The 19,662-nt window shown below is 39.9% G+C and overlaps 1 protein-coding gene across 28 annotated transcripts in view; it reads right to left on the bottom strand.

The window, feature by feature from the left end:
• The window catches only part of Svil (supervillin), a 237,171-nt gene that overhangs the window by 104,981 nt on the left and 112,528 nt on the right, over window positions 1-19,662 (bottom strand). The window contains exon 1 of one of the 28 annotated variants that reach the window (XM_058580545.1): window positions 14,682-14,749. The exons of the other annotated variants lie outside the window; for them this stretch is intronic. The gene's annotated coding sequence lies outside the window, so the exon portion shown is untranslated. Of the gene's footprint in view, window positions 1-14,681; window positions 14,750-19,662 lie in introns of those variants that run through there. 28 annotated transcript variants of the gene reach the window in all.

Genomic DNA, 19,662 nt, shown 5'->3' with positions numbered 1-19,662 from the left:
AGGTAGGCAGACCTGCGACAGAACGGCGGATCAGGCCCAGGGGTCCGCGGGCGTGGTAGACACCTCACACCAATTGGAGGAGGGGCAGAGCAGAGCCCCCGCCCGCACCTGCAAGGGAGACTTTTCAACTATACAAGAGCAATATAAATATATAGGGGGGGAAAAATTTCAAAAACACAACAGTTTCACCAAGAAGAAAGAAACGCAAGCAGTATGAAAAGACAAGGAAAGAAAGGACTACAAGCAATGCAGGTAAGCTCAACTTTAGAAGAGGTAACAGCTGCAGCAGATGGAATGTCAGATAAAGAATTCAGGATATATATGCTTCAGATGATCTGGAGTATCAAGGAAGAAATTAGACAGCAAAATCAGACAATGAAAGATCACTTTGACAAGGAATTACACAAACAAATCCAGGAAGCAAAGGATCAACTATACAGGGAGATAGAGGTTATAAAAAACAAACAAACAGAAATCCTAGAAATGCAGGAAGCAATAAACCAACTTAAAAACTCAATGGAGAGTACTACCAGCAGAGTAGAACACTTAGAAGATAGAACATCAGACAATGAAGACAAAGTATTTCAACTGGAAAAGAACATAGACAGCTCAGCAAGACTGTTAAGAAACCATGAGCAGAACATCCAAGAAATATGGGATAACATCAAGAGACCAAATTTAAGAGTCATTGGGATACAGGAAGGTATAGAGGTCCATACCAAAGGAATGAGCAATTTATTCAATGAAATAATACGAGAAAACTTCCCAGACTTGAAGAATGAGACAGAATCCCAAATTCTAGAAGCCTACAGGACGCCGAATGTGCAAATTATAAGAGATCCACACCTAGACACATTATAATGAAGATGCCCAACATACAGAATAAGGAGAGAATTTTAAAAGCTACAAGAGAAAGGAAGCAGATTACATTTAGGGGCAAGCCAATCAGGATAACAGCTGATCTTTCAACACAGACTCTGAAAGCTAGAAGATCCTGGAATAACATATTTCAAACACTGAAAGAAAATGGGTTCCAACCAAGAATTGTGTATCCAGCGAAATTAAGCTTCAGGATGGAAGATGAAATTAAAACCTTCCATGACAAACAAAAGTTAAAAGAATATGCAGCTAGAAAACCATCTCTTCAAAACATCCTCGGCAAAACATTACAGGAAGAGGAAATGGAAAATAACAATGAAAACCAACAGTGGGAGGTAGGACAGTAAAAGGGGGGGGGAATAATCAAAGAGGAAAACAAACCATGTTTAGTAACATAAATAAACAAATATGGCTGGAAGAACAACCCATATCTCAATAATAACCCTAAATGTTAATGGCTTAAACTCACCAATTAAGAGACACAGGCTAGTAGAATGGATCTCAAAACAAGACCCAACAATATGCTGCCTAGAGGAGACGCATTTGATAGGAAAAGACATACATAGGCTGAAGGTGAAAGGTTGGGAAAAATCATATCACTCATATGGACTTCAGAAACAAGCAGGAGTGTCCATACTCATATCAAATAAAATAGATTTCAAGCCAAAGTTAATCAAAAGGGATAAAGAGGGACACTACATACTGCTTAAGGGAACCATACACCAACAAGACGTAACAATCATAAATATATATGCCCCAAACAATGGTGCAGCTATGTTCATCAAACAAACTCTTCTCAAGTTCAAGAGTCTAATAGACCACCATACAATAATCATGGGAGACTTCAACACACCTCTCTCGCCACTGGACAGATCTTCCAAACAAAAGTTGAATAAGGAAACTATAGAACTCAATAACACAATTAATAACCTAGACTTAATTGACATATATAGAATATACCACCCAACATCAAGCAGTTACACTTTTTTCTCAGCAGCACATGGATCCTTCTCAAAAATAGATCATATATTATGTCACAGGGCAACTCTTAGACAATATAAAGGAGTAGAGATAATACCATGCATCCTATCTGATCATAATGGAATGAAACTGAAAATCAACGATAAAAGAAGGAAGGAAAAAGCATACATCACTTGGAGAATGAACAATAGGTTACTGAATGATCAATGGGTTATAGAAGACATCAAGGAGGAAATTAAAAAATTCTTAGAGATTAATGAAAACACAGACACAACATATCGGAATCTGTGGGACACATTGAAAGCAGTTCTAAGAGGAAAATTCATTGCTTGGAGTTCATTCCTTAAAAAAAGAAAAAACCAACAAATAAATGATCTCATGCTTCATCTCAAAATCCTAGAAAAAGAAGAGCAAAACAACAGCAAAAGAAGTAGAAGGCAAGAAATAATTAAAATCAGAGCTGAAATTAATGAAATCGAAACAAAAGAAACAATTGAAAAAATTGACAAAACTAAAAGTTGGTTCTTTGAAAAAATAAACAAAATCGACAGACCCTTAGCCATGCTAGTGAAGAGAAGAAGAGAGAGAACTCAAATTACTAGCATACGGGATGAAAAAGGCAATATCACAACAGACACTTCAGAAATACAGAAAATAATCAAAAATTATTTTGAATCCTTATACTCCAATAAATTAGAAGATAGTGAAGGCATAGATAAATTTCTGAAGTCATATGATCTGCCCAGATTGAGTCAGGAGGATATAGACAACCTAAACAGACCAATATCAATTGAGGAAATAGAAGAAACCATCAAAAGACTACCAACTAAGAAAAGCCCAGGACCGGATGGGTATACAGCAGAATTTTACAAAACCTTTAAAGAGGAACTAATACCAATACTTTTCAAGCTACTTCAGGAAATAGAAAAAGAGGGAGAACTTCCAAATTCATTCTATGAGGCCAACATCAGCCTGATACCTAAACCAGACAAAGACACTTCAAAGAAAGAAAACTTCAGACCAATATCTCTAATGAACCTAGATGCAAAAATCCTCAATAAAATTCTGGAGAATCGGATACAAAAACATATCAAAAAAATTGTGCACCATGATCAAGTAGGATTCATCCCTGGGATGCAAGGCTGGTTCAATATACGGAAATCAATAAATGTTATTCACCACATCAATAGACTTAAAAACAAGAACCATATGATCATCTCGATAGATGCGGAAAAAGCATTCGACAAATTACAGCATCCCTTTATGTTCAAAACTCTAGAAAAACTAGGGATAACAGGAACATACCTCAATATTGTAAAAGCAATCTATGCTAAGCCTCAGGCTAGCATCATTCTGAATGGAGAAAAATTGAAGGCATTCCCTCTAAAATCTGGAACAAGGCAGGGATGCCCTCTCTCACCACTTCTGTTCAACATAGTTCTCGAAACACTGGCCACAGCAATTAGACAGACGAAAGAAATTAAAGGCATAAAAATAGGAAAAGAAGAACTTAAATTATCACTATTTGCAGATGATATGATTCTATACCTAGCAGACCCAAAAGGCTCTACAAAGAAACTATTAGAACTAATAAATGAATTCAGCAAAGTGGCAGGATATAAAATCAACACGCATAAATCAAAGGCATTCCTGTATATCAGCGACAAATCCTCTGAAATGGAAATGAGGACAACCACTCCATTCACAATATCTTCAAAAAAAATAAAATACTTGGGAATCAACCTAACAAAAGAGGTAAAAGACTTATACAATGAAAACTACAGAACCCTAAAGAGAGAAATAGAAGAAGATCTTAGAAGATGGAAAAATATATCCTGTTCATGGATAGGCAGAACTAACATCATCAAAATGGCGATATTACCAAAAGTTCTCTATAGGTTTAATGCAATGCCAATCAAAATCCCAAAGGCATTTCTTGTAGAAATAGAGAAAGCAATCATGAAATTCATATGGAAAAATAAAAGACCCAGAATAGCAAAAACAATGCTAAGCAGGAAGTGTGAATCAGGCGGTATAGCGATACCAGACTTCAAACTATACTACAGAGCAATAGTAACAAAAACAGCATGGTACTGGTACCAAAACAGGCGGGTGGACCAATGGTACAGAATAGAGGACACAGAAACCAATCCACAAAACTACAACTATCTTATATTTGATAAAGGGGCTAAAAGCATGCAATGGAGGAAGGATAGCATCTTCAACAAATGGTGCTGGGAAAACTGGAAATCCATATGCAACAAAATGAAACTGAATCCCTTTCTCTCGCCATGCACAAAAGTGAATTCAAAATGGATCAAGGAGCTTGATATCAAATCAGAGACACGCCGTCTGATAGAAGAAAAAGTTGGCTACGATCTACATACTGTGGGGTCGGGCTCCAAATTCCTCAATAGGACACCCATAGCACAAAAGTTAATAACTAGAATCAACAAATGGGACTTACTCAAACTAAAAAGTTTTTTCTCAGCTAAAGAAACAATAAGAGAGGTAAATAGAGAGCCTACATCCTGGGAACAAATCTTATTCCTCACACTTCAGATAGAGCCCTAATATCCAGAGTATACAAAGAACTCAAAAAATTAGACAATAAGATAACAAACAACCCAATCAACAAATGGGCCACGGACCTGAACAGACACTTCTCAGAGGAGGACATACAATCAATCAACAAGTACATGAAAAAATGCTCACCATCTCTAGCAGTCAGAGAAATGCAAATCAAAACCACCCTAAGATACCATCTCACTCCAGTAAGATTGGCAGCCATTATGAAGTCAAACAACAACAAGTGCTGGCGAGGATGTGGGGAAAAGGGTACACTTGTACATTGCTGGTGGGACTGCAAATTGGTGCAGCCAATTTGGAAAGCAGTATGGAGATTTCTTGGAAAGCTGGGAATGGAGCCACCATTTGACCCAGCTATTCCCCTTCTTGGTCTATTCCCTAAAGACCTAAAAAGAGCATGCTACAGGGACACTGCTACTTCGATGTTCATAGCAGCTCAATTCACAATAGCAAGACTGTGGAACCAACCCAGATGCCCTTCAATAGACGAATGGATTAAAAAAATGTGACATTTATACACAATGGAGTATTACTCTGCATTAAAAAATGACAAAATCATAGAATTTGCAGGGAAATGGATGGCACTAGAGCAGACTATGCTAAGTGAAGCTAGCCAATCCCTAAAAAACAAATGCCAAATATCTTCTTTGATATAAGGAGAGTAACTAAGAACAGAGTATGGACGAAGAGCATGATAAGAAGATTAACATTAAACAGAGATGAGAGGTGGGAGGGAAAGGGAGAGAAAAGGGAAATTGCATGGAAATGGAAGGAGATCCTCAGGGTTATACAAAAGAACATACAAGAGGAAATGAGGGGAAAGGGAAAAATAATACAAGGGGGAGAAATGAAGGTCAGTAGAGTGGGTAGAGAGAGAAGAGGGGTGGGGAGGGGAGGGGAGTGGGGATAGTAGAGGATAGGAAAGGTAGCAGAACATGACAGTCACTAGTATGGCAATATGTAAATCAATGGATGTGTAATTGATGTGATTCTGCAATCTGTATATGGGCTAAAAATGGGAGTTCATAACCCACTTGAAGCAATGTGTGAAAGATGATATATCAAGAACTATGTAATGTTTTGAACAACCAACAATAAAAAAAAAAAAAATTCAGCCTCACAACTTAGTGAGACCCTGTCTCAAAATAACAATAAAAAGGACGAGGGATGCAACTCAGAGGTAAAGTGTCCTTGGTTTCAACCCTCCAACACCAAAAAGAGAGAGAGTATCCACTAAATATTTCCATTTACTCTCCAATAAATTTTGATTATTACTATGATTATTATTGTTTTAGGCTAGCTCATTCACATAAAGAAGCTACAAGACAGGTAAATGCTTTCATGTCATTCTATGAGGAAATATGCTTTATTTATCTGCAGAGGAAATTCAAGTTATGGCTGTGATTTTTTTTTTTAATTTTAAGGAAAAGACAGCGTCATTTAACAGTGATGGTGGCATAGTCCCTCCCGAACCACTTCATTTCACCACCAACTCAGCACCAATAAAAGAGGATGCACTAATTTCTCTGCCTCTGTATCCACGTATGGACATTGTTCTTTTCTTCAAAACACCATAGTTTTCAATAATCAGGAGAAATGATACAGGAAAGTAAAATATTTTATGGATATTTTAAACCGTAAATTTAAAAGATGTAATCCATAATTTAAAAAGATGCAAACGTTTACATTGTCTGTAGATGAGCATACAAAATGGCTTACTGTGCCAAGGAGACAGGAGGGAGCATGATCATGGGGCACAGGGTATCATGACATGCTATGTGAATGGTGACTGGAGAGGACCCAGATGACCAAGAAGAACCTGTGCTTACACAATTTAGCTGATAACATCCCAAAATGGTATTGTTGGGACTACTAAATTAGACCTTGGTGAATCCAAAACCTTGGATCCTGGAATAACTGGAGCCAAAGGGGCTCCTCCAGTCACCTGGTTATTTTGCAAAATGTTAGATGACTCCCTCAAGGTCATATAATATATGGTAGAAATCCACATCCAATCTAGAAATCTAGAAATCCACATCCTTTGACTCTACCAGGATTATTCCTATATTCTTGATCAGTCCAAAATAATAGAGGTCATTTCTGTAAACTTGTCCTGAATTGAGGTCAAGGGTCTTGTAGACTCATAGCCCCTGTTGGCTTAACTGGTAAAGGGCCAGGCTGACCCCAGCAGGAGCAGTCAGGTCAGCTGTTGGCTGTTTTTCACAAACCTCATGTAATTTCTAGGTCCAGTTTTGGTCTCACAGATGTTCCTCAAAACTAGGACTGAACCCAGTCTTGAGTGACTATAGTATTTTGGGCCCCAAGGCAGACACACAACAGCTGGATGGGAAGCATTAAAAAATGCACCACTGAGTCCTCTATCATTCCTCCTGTCCTCCCAGTGCTCCCATCTTATTGGAGAAAGGCAGGAAATGGATGTTAAATGTAGGAAATGATAATTTGGTAATTCTACTTTGGGAAATGTACAAAAGAATATTACCATAAATAACATGAGGATGTTTACCATGGGTTTGCTTATGTATGTATAAAACTGGAATCAGTGGGCAAATGGGAACATATTTAAGATGGGTAAGTAGAATGCAAAGGAAATCAAGTCTGACACTCAATTAGTAATTTAGAAAATGTTTAATATTATGCTATCCCAGGGATATACACATATACCTGCTCTGAAAGACAGTAAATTGATGCAAATATTTCACAACTCAGATAACTGTGTATCCCCCACCATTTCTCAAATAAACAGGATTTACTTCTATAATCACAAAAACAAGCATAAATAAAGAGGAAGGCAACTTGACCTCTTAATTTCCCCAAGGCTTGGGCCTAGGCTAAACATCCAGCAGAAATTCAAGGGTGAAAGAAATTGTGCTTATGGACCTATATGCACCTAGCAACCTGCCCGTTTCTTCTATGCCTATCCGTGTTCTTGGCTACTGATTAAGGAGTTGACCCAGACAATCACCAAAACCCATGGTAACACAGAACACAGCGTTTCTCAACTCAACCCCACGCAGGTCATGATCCCAAAGAAGTACATAGACAACGCTCCCTGCCTACCAATGCTGAATTTACCCGGTAATGCCTTTTACACATTTCTTTCTCTCCTGGTGCTTCTCTGTTACCAAAACTTTCCTGTTCAAAAACGTTCACCGTCTCCTAGCTACAGGATTATAGAAACTTGAGGAGCAACCTGAGACACTTCTGGGTGCATTTCTAGTCCAGTGCAAGACTCAGAACAAATAATAAATATTGGCTGGGAAGAAGATTACCTCTACATAGGGAAGAGGGGTGGGAGGGAAAGGGAAGGAGAAAGGGAATTGCATGGATGGTGGAAGGAGACCCTCATTGTTATACAAAATACATGTATGAAGGTGTGAGGAAAAAAAAGAATAGTGTTACCCTAGATTAGGTAGAGAGAAGTGATGGGAGGGGAGGGGAGGGTTGGGGAGATAGGAAGGATAGTAGAATGAAACAGACATTATTATTACTGTGTGTATATACCTGACTGCATGACCAATGTGATTCTGCAACCTGTATACTCAGAAAAATGAGATATTATATCCCATCTAATTCAAATGAATGATATGTCAAGGTCATTGTACTGTCATGTGTAACTAATTAAAACAAATTTTAAAAAAGAAAGAAAAAAATAAATATTGGCTGAACGAATCAATCAAGCAGGACAAGCAATGACACAAATTTTGCTCTTTACCTCATTCTTGACCAATTCTATTTCCTAAATAGGTGGCATAAAAGGAAAGCATCATTAGTTCTTATGTTTGGATGTGAAGTGTCCCTTGAAGACTTGTAAACTTGTCCTGAATTGAGGTCAAGGTTCTTGTAGACTCATGTTTTGAAGGCTTGGTCTCTAAAATACAGTGATGTTCTGAGACGGGACTTCTGGAAAGCGACTGGATCAGGAGGACTCTGACCTCATCAATGGATCAAGCCACTGAGAGACTCAGAAGTTGAATGGATTACTGGGAAGTGGTGGAAAGTATAGGAGGTGGGACCTAGTAGAAGAGAGTGAATCCTTAGGGATGAGACCCCTCAGTACTATATCTGTGCCCTTTACTATATCTTGTCCCTGGCTCCTTCCTGTTTATTTCTCCCTCTCCCTCTCTCTCTCTGTTTCTTGGCTGCCATGGGCTGAACAGATTTCCTTTGTCATGTCCTTCCAGGAAGATGTTCTGCCTCACACCTCAGACCCAGAACAAAGGGGCCAGCCAACCATTGACTGAAACAGTGAACCAGAATCAATCTTCCCTCCTCTATGTTGTTTATGTCAGATATTTTGGTAACAGTGATGAAAAGCTAATACACTACTCTTTGCTCAACTTGAGACTCCTAATGAAATCTCATCTTTCCTACAACATGAAGTGATGCTGTGGAACATAAATATTTGTGTACAGGAAGAAATAGGAAGACAATATTGGAGATTCACTGGGGACATCATGTATTGGTTAAAACAGGGAAGATGATTCCTGAGGTCCAACTACTGACAATGTCAGTATGAGTCCAGGTAGGAAGGATCAGCTCCCCAAAAGCCAAGGTCAAAAGATAAAAGTGTCAGATGACAAAGGATAGTGGTATTAAACCCTCAGGGACTGTGCAGCACAGTTCACTGCTGTGGCTCAGATTACAGGGAGGCCATCTGAGGAGCCAGTCCCCTGTCAGGTGTCATGCTGAGGACACTCCAACACCCTGCAACACAAGTGACAGCTGTCCTCTGGGGTTGTCCTCACGGAGGAGAAAATGGAAATAACCAATGACAAGGGAAATTACTGTGCACCACACCTGATATCTGGATATTTTCTACTATAGCTGGTGTGACAAGGTAAAGCATAGGACCTGTGCCCTTTACTCCTTCATCACCATACTGAGTTCTGGGGGGACTGCACTCATTGGGTCCTCTCCAAACCTGCTAGGGAGATCCTATTACCACCCCTATTTGCATATGAGAAAAGTGAGACAGCATGCAATCTAGGATAAACAGTGAAGCCTGAAAAGACAATGCTAAAGGCAAAATAGCATTCTCTGGCCAACCAAAATAACATCAGAGAAGAAAGTAGGAAGGTAAGGTCAGAATTAAGTCAGAGAATGTACGGAACACTCTGATACAAGAGCATATCTCGCCATCTACACGTGGAACTCCTTGTTGGGAAATGATTCAGATGCATGGGTCTCCCAAGGACCCTGTGGTGCCATCCTTACTGAGTTCTCCAGAACAAATATGAAAGTCCCCCCATCCATGGGAGAGTCAGCTGAAATATAAATAGGCAACACAGTTCAGGGTGAAAATTTCACCAATAGTTGCCTGCAGACAAACTGTTGTGAGTTACTGGTACATTTTTTAAATTAAGTGCCACGGAAATCATTTTAATGAAATCTCCTATAAGGTACTACAGATGACGGCTGGACTGAAATTCCAAAGTTAAAGATATATTTTTATAGCCTACTAAAGGAGTATTCTGCATGCCAGAAACAGCTTTAAATGGTCTTCTCGTTTTCTTTGGTGGATTTTATTTATGTGCATAGACCCTTAATCTGAGGCAGAACTGCCTGACATGAGGTAATCCCATGAGTGGGAAGCCCATTCAGTCCTGTTCATTTCCCCTTTATCACACACTGGTTATTAATACTTTCCAGACTCCTTATTTTAGTTCAATTCTCCTCCTGTGTGTGCTGCAAAATGCTCTGTGAATTCTAGTTAGTAGTCATATTTTGGACAAGTCTGCAAATAAAATTTTGCGTTACATCACTACCTAAGGTAATTTAAAACAGGCCACGTATGTGGAGATGAAAGGGCAAAAGTACTTTCAACAATCAGATATATTACAACTCACAGCTATTTCTTTATCAGATGTGTTGAAAGGAAACCATGCCAGCTTTTCCATACTTAAGAATTCTTTTTTGAAAGGAAGGCTTATTGCAATCTCCTCAAAGACTTATTAATGTCTCTAAAATAAATGTTCAAATGGGTAATGCTCACATTTATAGTGAAAATGATCTCAAATTATTTTGATTTCTGGCTGATTTTGAATGTATGGCAAATGATGCTTGGGAAGAAAAATACAGGTATCACAGCAAATGATTTTCAGAGCAAGAATACAAGACAAAGGTCAGTTCCATGTTTAAAGTGTACACTGAGGGCTAGGGATGTACCTAGGTGTATAGGTACTTTCCTAATATGCACAAGGCCCTATGTTTGATCCCCAGCATCACAAAAATAAGTAAGTAAATAAATAAGTAAATAGTACACTGAAATATGCAAACAATGGAATATTATTTAGCCTCAAAGGGAATGACATTCTAACACATGCCACAACATAAATGAATCTGAAGATATTAGGCTAAGTGAAATAAATATTATATGATTCCACTTACATGACATTCTCAGAGTAATCAAAATCATACATTCAGAAATAGAATGGTGGTGGTCAGGTGGAGAGGAGGGACCAAGGGGTTGTTGTTCAAGGGGGACAGAGTTCAATTGGGGATGATGAAAACATTCTGTAGATAGATGGTGTTATCACTGTACTACGTGAAATGGCCTTATACCACTTATAAATGGTTAAGATGGTAGATTTTATGTTATGTGTATTTTATCACAATAGAAAAAGTACACTGAAGGCAAATCACAAGCTGACACAAAAAACAGGTTCCTGCTGAACATCCAGAGGACACTGTGGTTCGTGATACTGGGCCAAATATGGAGACCAATGGGCATGGGGCTAGCCCACCACTCCTGCAAGGTTAGGGAGACACCAAGATTGTGACCTATGCAAAGCACCAACCCACAAAGGATTCTTAAACAATAACCTGATGAATAAATCCCAGATGTTGAACTGTATAAAATCTGCAGCTTTCCCCTGGAATATCATAAGGTGCAAAACTGTCCCTCTTCAGAGCCACAGGGGTTCAAGCCTTCCTTTCACTGACAAAAAGACCTCATGCAGAGGGAAGAGGGCTGACACAATTACAACTACCCAGGGATGTTAGGGAAGGTTTCTGCCAACTTCTATCATTCAATACTCACGATTTGATGGTTTTCACATGAACAGACAGCAAGGAAACACTGAATCATCAGAAATGAGAAATTTTTATGAGTCTCTAAGTCCAGATGGCAGACAAGTAAATATATAAAATGACACCTGATAGATCATAGCTCTTCTGGAACTATACTTGAATGATTTGAAGGATAGGGCTATGAATAATGCCTGTGCCTCTTTGACCTCTGAAGGGCATCTTAAAAACAGCAACAATGACAACTTCAACAATAATCAGTATGAAACTCCAGGAAAATCCTAGCAACCTGACATCCTGGATGTCACCAGATCACATTAACTGGTACCCACGTGTAACTTGGGCTCTCAGAATGGGTTCCCAGAATGTTTGCTGACTGATGTGGGTGGGAGATGGTCCCAGTGGGATTTCACACATTCATGAGGACCTTGTTCAGTGCAATCAGAACAGAGAAAACAGATCTTGAGGTCACAGAGTGGGTGGCATGGAAAGGTTGTAGTGAAAAATATCAATGACATAATCTTCACTTTATGCACTCAAATGATGAGAGACATGTTTACACTAATAAATAGGTTTAATAGCTGCTTGAGGTCAATGATATCAAACCTGGGTGGCCCTCTGTGTCATATGGGGTGTTCAGTAAACACAAAGGTACTCTTATTCCAGAAGATTATGAGAGGCTCCAAAGTTCAAAAACCAGAATACAAACCATTCCTGATATTAAATCCAGAAGAAGTGGAAAATAGATGGGATAAATTTAATGAAGGCAGGCATCTCAGAAAAAGTGACTTGTGAGCTTTGTTGTGAAGGCAGTGGTGGCTGCAGGTAAGTGGGGAGGAGGGGACTGGACATACCAGGAAGAGGTGACAGGAGCAGAAGAGCTGGGTTATGCTTAAAGCAGGCATGAGCTTAAATGGTCCCATCTCACAGGGGTCCCCACCAGGCCATTCAGAGGTGGAAGGGAGGCAGTGGGGTGTCTATGAAGAAACATCAGTGCCATCTCTCGGTTCCTTAGAAAAAATAATTTCCAGATTCTCATCATACCCCAATACCAGGCTGAATTACATCACACGGAGTGGCCTATAAGCAGGGAAAAGATACTTTCTTAGGAACATAGATGTCCTAACCCTATTATTTCATTATATGTGGCTTCAGTGCTTCTATTATTCAGATTTTGAACTGGGATTCTATATAGTAAAATCTAGAAGCATATAAAATCATACACACACACACACACACACACACATATTCAAACAACTGCTACATATCTAAAATACATGTATATATGTAAACTTGTTATCATGATCTCTCTGCAGGTCGCAACCTGGACTGTATCCTTGATCTCTATTAACAGATGTGACCTACCAGCCATCATGTCACTGGCCATCTAAAGCTAGTGGAACAGAAGGTAGTGACACAGGGAGATTCAGTACTGACAGCAAGATGTAAATTGGAGGCTGATATTTTCGTTATCTGCATAACCTTTCAAGCTAGATGCTCAGCCAGCATATAACAAATGTCAAAGCCTTTATTTCTGTACACGCTTGGCCTTTCCTAACTTTACTGCCTTCCATGGTGTATACTGTCAGCTCTCCACATCCCAAAACCTAGTTAGGCCCATAATGACTGTGTTTATATTGAATATGTAACAGACATTTTTTTTTGCCATTATTCTTCAAACAACACAGTATAACAACCACTTGCATAGCATTTACTTCATATTACGGTATTATAAGTAATTTACAGATTATTTAAATTATGACTTAAATTATTACATGGCGGATAGGTGTAGGTTATATGCAAAACACTATGCCATTTTGTACAAGGGCATCCTTTAATTTGGGTATCCACAGGGGGTCCCCATGGATACTAGGAGATGAATGAATTCAATTCATATTCAGGACTCATCCTTTCTTCTGGCACAGGATTCACAGAACAGCTAGTAGGGGTCAGGCACTGGGGTGATCAGCATGTGGAGAGAGTTCCTGCCCTCAGTGAGTTCAGTCCGGATGAGAACATCATCCCATAAGGTAAGGATACGCTTTTGAATGTAAGTGCCAAGGCTACCACCTTGGTGCTTTATCTGCTGGTGCTTTTGAAGATTCCCCATTCCTTCTTATGTTCTGATCAAGTAGAAAATAAGAAATTTCTCCCCATACATGCAAATTCTTCCTAGGTATAATGAGACACAAGGTCTATAGAACTTTAGACCCACTGAGAGCCCAAGCAGAGTTGAAACAAGTATCGCTGCAGGATGACTGTGAAAACCTGCTTCCTAAAACAGAGAACACTGAGCATTTCCTCCCCCTCTTAACTTCAAAACACTAATGTATCTGAGACAAGCATTTTAGCTGTGACGATGCATGTCAAATGAGCCTGTGAGCTGCGGGTGTCCAAGCCAAATGTAAATTATCATGTTGTTTTTTACATCGAGACTCATTCGGATTGAAATGTTTATTATTGTTCCACTATAGCTGTAGTAATTAAGGAATAATTAAACACAACTGATTAGAGCAGTATGACCCATTTGGGTCAGGGATTGGGTCATTTTCCTTCCCTAGCAAAGCAAAACATGGGCTGGGGTATGTGGCTCAGTGGTACAGTGTGTGCTTAGCCCAGGTGAGGCCCTGGGTTCAATCCTCAGAGCCAAAAACAATACAAAAGGAAAAAAGAAAAACAATGAACAATCCAAAAATGTGGTCATCCCTCAAAATCAAATAATCTTTTATCATTCAAGGTACATACATAGAGCACTTGCCCAGTATGCCCGAGGCCCTGTGTTCAATTCTCAATACTGGAAAACACACATACACACACACACACACTTAAAAATCAAATTGGACAATCCAATTGCTCATGTGTAGGGTTCTAACTTACTCTTTCAAGATAATTAAGAAGTGAGGCTGGGTTGTAGTCCAGCAGAAGAGTGCTTGGCCAGCATATGTGAAGCCCTAGGTTCGATCCTCAGCACAATATAAAAATAGTAAATAAATAAATAAATAAAATACACGGTATTGTGTCCATCTACAACTAAAAATACAAAATTTAAAAAAAATTAAAAAGGTGAATTTCAAGTCATCATCTTGGCATTTGCAATGCAGTAGACTTTTGTGGCTTAGAATTCAGCGATTCCAAATCTATGTTCTACCAAGAAGCCCTTGCTGGCAGGGTGCTATGGTACACACCTGTAATTTCAGAGATGCAGGAGGCCAAGGCAGGAGGATCACAAGTTCCACGCCAGTCTGGGTATCTTAGCCAGACCCCTGCCTCAAAAATAAAAAATAAAAAGGGCTAAGGATGTAGCTCAGTAGTGAAGAGAGTCCCTGGGTTCAATCCCCAGTACTAATTAAAACCAAGACAAAAAAAAAAAAAAAAAAAACACCTTGTCATCTCTGTGATGTGTAAAGAAAATGTACCCATTATAGAGACATCCTCATGGCTCCTTGTCATAGGACCTATTTCATTTTTCTCTCTTTAAAATTTGAAGTCCATAATCTTCCCTCTAGCCCAATGAACTCTGCATTGAGTCAGGGGTCTTCTGAAGTTCTGGGGAAGCTTAGCACCAAGCTAATGAGTTCCTTATTATATAGATCAAAGGATCATGTATTAAGAGTAAGTCACTCAACGTCATAGCACAGCCTTCAGGAAGCCAATCACCTAAGCAGTCAGTAGAGATGGAAACAGATTTTAAAGTCAGAAAAAAAAAAAAAAATTACCAGGAAGGGAAAAAGTGCTGTCAAGTCAATGAAACCAACAAGGACACAGCTCCGTGGTCTACATAGACACCTTAGATGCCATCTGCCACCTGTGGGAAAGGTCCCCACTCTGCTTCATCTGACTCCAGCAGTAGGAGCCATCCCTATTCCCATGGAGTAGCCAGTGAGCTTTGCTCCCATGAGGATTTGGAGAGAGGGAGAACTTGAGCAGAGTAAAAAGGCAGTTGGGCTCCACCAGCACCGCAGGGGGAGGAGGGAGCTGAGGCTGGCTTCTCTCTTCTTGGTTGCTGTCAGCACCTAGACAGAAGCAGAATTATCAACTCAAAGAACAAGAAGCTGCTTAAAGGAGAGATCTTAACTTAAACACTCTTGTGCATGCTCACCTAACGTATCATTAACAAATCTGATAGATTCAGCCTTCCAGGTTTAAGTGGGTAGAGTTCCCTTAGATGCTCAGCTGTGACCAATACTCATTTTTTTTTAATAGAAGAGAACAAGAAGTGAGGGAAAAGAATAATTCATGTGATTTCAATAAAGAAATATACAATAGAGAGATAATTTAAGAATTCTGACACTATACAGAAAGCAATGGAAGTGGACCGTCGGGGTCATTTAGAACACAGGCCCCCTCTTCCTGGGACTCTGGCCTTTGTACTGTGTCACCTTACTGTCTGATGATATCTCTCCTGTCTACCCACATGACCTCCTCATTGGAAAGATATTACTGTAAAGCAAGTTTGAGATCCTAAGAGTCTGCTAAATATCTTGGATTAAAAGGAAACCAATAATCATTTCTATGAAGTCTATACTCCGCAGGACTTGACAGTCTATGCTACACAGTAGAAAGAGCCCCCATGAAAATGAGATAACCCACTCTGTCCTCTAAGAAGTCCCCTCTGCCTATAGACCGCCTACTCGCCAATCATACCACCAAGCGTGTCTGCCAAGGAGAGGGCATATTCCTATCATCACGGAGCACTATAATTAATTGAATAGTACTAGGCCAAGTCTCCAGGGTTTGGGCTCTCCAGCTCCTTGTAGGATGCAAGCCTGCTGCAGCAGGCCCTGCCAGCCTGTCCCTAGACACCAGCCTCCTGGCCTGCCTAATAAGGCCATCTGCAAGTTGACTGGCTGGCTTATAGGTCACCCACTGTTTACCATGCAAACTCTGGTCTCACAAGCAAAGCCAGAGCCTACCTTTTGGAAGACAAAGGGTTACCCTTTGCCAAAAACTCTTAAAGGGCTGCACTGTTGGTCCATTTACATAATAATAGAAACTTGTGGGCAGTCAGCCAGACTCCAACCACAGGGTACAGTTTACTGGGTTAAAGAAAACTGCACTTCATCAGGGAGTGGGGGCAAGTTAAGCTGTTAAAGGGAAACTTCTTTTCCTCTTTGACTTTTCTTCCAGCCTTCCCAGAAAATTCACAGAAAGTCAATCTTTGCAGGAACTTACTTAGCATGCATGTAACTCTCTAAGGCTCCCTGACTTCAAAATAGCAACCCACTGTCTGCAAATAGATGGCATGTCCTGGATGCTTAAAAGGGAGTCAATCACTAGGTCAGGTGCAGTGAGAAATCCACAGCATTCCAGAAAATAAGTGCCAGTGAAAAATAAATCCATAAATTTCTTTATTTTCAACTAAAGCGGCCGAGTTATTGGTCAAACCATCTGAATGCAAACATTCATTATTCTTAATTCTGTTAACTGGGCTCAGAGACTCTCCCGGCTCCCGGGCCCTTGTACTTCTGTATAAGGAAAAGAACAGATCATAGTGATGAATTGCAGCACATTCATCATTGACCAAATTTCCTCTAGCTCTCATCCATGGGTCCCTTTGTCATTCAGAAGGCATTCACCCACTGGCTCCCTAGAATTCGATATGTCCCAGAAGGGTTTTGAACACAACCAGCATTCCAAGTTTCAACCAGAGACTGGAGACGCTGAACTGCAGCAAATGTAGGAAAGGTCAGGAAGCATGAAATAGTAACACCTTGGAGGACAGTATTCACCAAACTACTACTTCAGAGTCCTGGGAAGTCAAACATGTAGCTAAAATGTGTGATTATGGCATGTAACCATGAGCCCACCAGCTTCCCCCCTTCCACTCTTTCTTCCCTCTTTGCTGTGTCCAGTGTGGTCATGTGGATCTATTGTTTACGATGTCTCAGTGACACAGCAGTTAACATGTAGCATCTGTTCTTTACTTCTTTAGGAAAGGAAGCTTGTGATGCTCCAAGCAAGAGTTATAAAAACAACAACAACAACAACAAAAACAAAAAAAAAAAAAAAACGGAAGCCTATTAAATGCTAACATACTGGGGATGCAAATGAGATGAATTCTTAGTTTTCACCAACCCAGGATTTACCCATTCAAAATAGTACCTAGGGATTCTGTAATTGAGATTATTGGAAATTCCTGTCTACATGTTTATGGCAAACGGGAAAAGCAGCCAGGTGTAATGGCACAAGTCTGTAATCTCAGCAATTCAGAAGGCTGAGGCAGGAGGATCACAAATTCAAGCAACTTAGTGAGGGCTTAGCAACTTTATGAGACCCCACCTCAAAACAAAAAATAAAAAGGGGTGGGGATATAGCTCAGTGGTAAGCACCCCTGGGTTCAGACCCCAGTAGAGGGAAAAAGGGGTGGGGGAAGAGCAAAAGACGTGGGATGTTCCACACTGAAAGCCTGTTCTCCCTTTAGTTCAATGGAAAGTGGCCTTAGGAAGGAGTTTTTAAAAGTAACATCAGGGCTGGGGATATAACTCAGCTAGTAGAGTGCTTGCCTCCCATGCACAAGACCCTGGGTGCAATCCCCAGCACCCCAAAAAAATAAAAAAGTAACATCAATCCCCTAAGGAGCTAAGGAGCTGTGTCCTCACAGGTAAAGCTGGGGAAGAACCATGGCTGGCAGGACTCTGGGGAAGGGGTGTAGAGTTGCTGTGGGCCCACTGTAACACCCAGAAAACTACGGGGGTTCACTGGTTGTGTTTATTTGAATTACAAGAAATGAATTTGCCTTGTTTAGGGGTAAGTTATCACTGAATCATTGTGTCCCCCCCATTTCTTCTTCAGTAGTGGACTTTTGTGGCCCTTTGATTCCTAACCCACACTTTCACTAGAGACCAAACAAGGAGAAGAAAAGAATGTGAGATGACTGAGCTCTTGTCAGCAAGTTCTGTTAACCAAGACTCCTGGAAGACAGTGACGTTTTAAAGTGACCAGGGTCAAACCGCAGGACCTTGGGAAATGCAAACTGAAGATAGTAATACAAGAATCAATTAGTTTCCCAAGCCATCAGCGATGTCTATGAAAATAATATTGAGTGTATCCTGATTAAATACAATGCTGTAAAAGAGAATTCCTCCATTGTAGTCCCTGTGACTCCAACTCTCTCCTTAACAATAAAGATATTACTGGACTTAACCTCCTGCATGCATTTCTATGTTAAGCAAGGCTGTCCAACAGGTTTTCAGAACAAAACAACTATTCATACACATGATTATATTAAGCCACCAACTGCCACTCAGTTTTGAAGGTATATATTTAGTCACTGTATATTTAGTATGGTAGGAGAATCAGAAGCACCACATTTCCCACTAATGTTAAAAGTGCCCCAACTACATAGATAGAAGGATAGGTTTTTATTGCATCTTTTTCTGTTCTGAAGAGGAAAGAGTGTTTTTTTCACGTTCACATGTAAATTACACCTTTTGACTTTCAGATCATACATGCACAGGGCTCCCGAGGTGGCAGAACTGGTCCTAGTGCCTGTGGAGGCAAAGGCAAAAGGATCACAAGTTTGAGGCCAGCTTCAGCAACTTAGCGAGACCCTGTCTCAAAAAACAAAAGGGTTGGGATATGGCTCATTGGTAAAGTGCTCCTGGGTTCAATATCCAGCACCACAAAAAAAAAAAAAAGAATGAATAGATCACATATGCTATTTGATTGGGTGGCAGAAAAATTATAAAATGATCCGAAAATGATTAAAGATTAAATGGGGAATGGGGGGTGTAACACAGTGGTAGAGCACTTAACTAGCATGTATGAGTCCTGGACTTCATCCCCAACACCTGGGAGGGGGGATGAGTAAATCTTCACTCTACCTATTTATATGATACTTTATTTTTAAACACATTATCAGGTTATTTTTATAAACATATTTTTAACCCAGACACATGCTTACCCTGTGTTAAGCTTAAACTATGCTGATAGAGCTTTAAATCTCCTAAAGAATTACTTTAACTTAGTTGCAGTTATCCACACCTGAGAGTATGTACTAAAGTACTAACCTTTCTTTTTTTAAAATGGAAATTCCTTAAAAAGCTGATTCCTTAACTTCACGATGTCGCCCTCTAGTGGCAGAAAGAAATTGATGCAATCTCCAAAGTCAATTTTACAAGCAAAACTCATTAGAAAGCCTGAAGTGAGACCATTTTTGTTTAAAAT

The sequence above is a fragment of the Marmota monax genome, unplaced genomic scaffold (assembly GCF_021218885.2).
Source record: "Marmota monax isolate L192 unplaced genomic scaffold, Marmota_monax_Labrador192_F-V1.1 WCK01_AAM20220418_F8-fsc00066, whole genome shotgun sequence".
NCBI lineage: Eukaryota > Metazoa > Chordata > Mammalia > Rodentia > Sciuridae > Marmota > Marmota monax.
The sequence above is the reverse complement of the archived record's forward strand: the minus strand, read 5'-3'. Positions and strand labels throughout refer to the sequence as shown.